The sequence below is a fragment of the Lampris incognitus genome, unplaced genomic scaffold (assembly GCF_029633865.1).
Source record: "Lampris incognitus isolate fLamInc1 unplaced genomic scaffold, fLamInc1.hap2 scaffold_259, whole genome shotgun sequence".
NCBI classification, from domain to species: Eukaryota; Metazoa; Chordata; class Actinopteri; order Lampriformes; family Lampridae; genus Lampris; species Lampris incognitus.
In genome coordinates, this window is record NW_026611217.1 from 37,501 (window position 1) to 40,000 (window position 2,500).

Consider the following 2,500-nt stretch of genomic DNA (forward strand, 5'->3'; position numbering starts at 1 on the left):
AACTGCAGAGATCCAAACTTCTCCTGGCATTAACATCGGCACAAAAACTGTGCGCCGGGAGCTTCGTGGAATATGGGTTTCTATGGATTCAGAATGACATGTCAGAAAAGCTCCTGTAGGTGTAATGGTCAGTTATCTCAATACTTTTGGACATATATTGCGCGTGTGCGTGTGTCTGTGATACCTAACATAAACACACCTGTATTACTAGAATTGATAGTTCACGCCACAAAAGTGAGGGGCAAACATAGAAAAGCGTGCAACCCAGCCACTGAGGATGCACAAGCCAGTGCATTCTTAGTGCAGGTCCCAAGCCAGGACAAAAGCGGAGGGTTACGTCAGGAAGGGCATCCGGCGTCAAATCTTTGCCAAATCAAATATGCGGATCATAAATAAGATTTCCATACCGGATCGGTCGAGGCCCGGGTTACCGACGACCGCCATCGGTACTGTTAACCAGCGGAGTGCCGGTGGAAACTAGGCTACTGTTGGGCGAAGGAAAAGGAGAGGGGGAAGGCATGTCCAGAGGCAGCTAGAGAGGAGGAAGGGTAGGCGTGTGGAGGTGAGAGTCAGTCGGAACTTTGAATGTTGGCACTATGGCTAGTAAAGGGAGAGAGCTGGCTGACGTGATGGAAAGAAGAAAGGTGACAAGAGACAAGGTGGAAGGGGAGTAAGGCCAGGAGTATCGCAGGTGGGTTCAAACTCTTCTACCATGGTGCGAATGGGAGGAGAAATGGGGTAGGGGTCATTCTGAAGGAAGAGTATGTCAAGAGCGTGCTGGAGGTGAACACAGTGTCAGACAGAGTGAGGATTATGAAGCTGGAAATCGAAGGTGTATTGCTGACGGTTATCAGCGCATATGCCCCGCAAGTCGGGTGTAAGATGGACGAAAAAGAAGAATTCTGGAGTTGAGTTGGACGACGTGGTGGAAAGGGGACCCAAGGAGGAGGGAGTGGTGATTGGAGCGGACTTCGATGGACACGTTGCTGAAGGGAACAGAGGTGATGAGGAGTTGATGGTAAGGTATGGAATCGAGGAGAGAAATGTGGAAGGACAGATGGTGTTCGATTTTGCGAAAAGGATGGAAATGGCTGAGGTGAATACATATTTCAAGAAGAGGGAGGAGCACAGGGTGACGACGTATACGAGTGGAGGAAAGTGCACACAGGTGGACTATATCTTGTGTAGAAGGCGCGATGTAAAAGGGATTGCATACTGCAAGGTGGTGACAGGGGAGAACGTAGCTAGGCAGCATCGGATGGTGGTCTGTAAGATGACTTTGGAGACCAACATGAGGAAGCGAGTGAAGACACAGCCGAAGATCAAATGGTGGAAGTTGAAGAAGGAAGACTGTTGTGTGGAGTTCAGGCAGGAGTTAACACAGGCACTGAGTGGTAGTGAAGAGTTGCCAGATGGCTGGGCAAGCGCTGCAGAAATAGCGAGGAAGACAGCTAGGAAGGTACTTGGTGTGTCATCGGGACAGAGGAAGGAAGACAAGGAGACTTGGCGGTGGTGGTGGTGGTGGTGGTGGAAGGAGGAAGTAGAGCAAAGTATACAGAGGAAAAGGTTGGCAAAGAAGAAGTGGGATAGTCAGAGAGATGAAGAAAGTACACAGGAGTACAAGGAGATGCAGCGTAAAGCAAAGAGAGAGGTGGCAAAGGTAAAGGAAAAGTCGTACGGTGAGCTGTATGACAGGTTAGACACTAAGGAAGGAGAAAAAGACTTGTACAGATTGGCTAGACAGAGAGACCGAGCTGCCGAGGATGTGCGACAAGTTAGGGCGATCAAAGATACAGATGGAAATGTGCTGCCAAGCGAGGAGAGTGTGCTACGAAGTGGAAGGACTACTTTGACGGGCTGATAAATGAAGAAAATGAGAGAGAGAGAGAGAGAAAAGGTTGGTTGATTGAGAAGTATAGAGAAGGCCAGAAAGAGTTGCATTGTGTCTTTGTAGATTTACAGAAAGCATACGACAGGGTGCCGAGAGAGGAGGTGTGATATTGTAGGAGGAAGTCAAGAGTTGCACAGAAGTATGTAGGAGTGGTGCAGGCTATGTATGAGGGAAGTGTGACAATGCTGAGGTGCGTGGTTGGAATGACAGATGGGTTCAAGGTGGAGGTGGGATTACATCAAGGATCGGCTCTGAGCCCTTTCTTGGTTGCAACGGTGATGGACAGGTTGACGGACAAGATCAGGCAGGAGTCTCCATGGACGATGATGTTCGCGGATGACATTGTCATCTGTAGCGACAGTAGGGTGCAGTTCATTGTGAGGAGAGCCTGGAGAGGTGGAGGTATGCACTGGAGAGAAGAGGAATGAAAGTCAGTAGGAGCAAGACGGAATACCTACGCGTGAGGAGGTGACAAAGGCATTTCACTTTAAATACTTGGGGTCAACTGTCCAAAGTAACGGGGAGTGCAGGAGAGAGGTGAAGAAGAGAGTGCAGGCAGGCAGGCAGGCAGGCAGGCAGGCAGGCAGACGGGCAGGCAGGGTGGAGTGG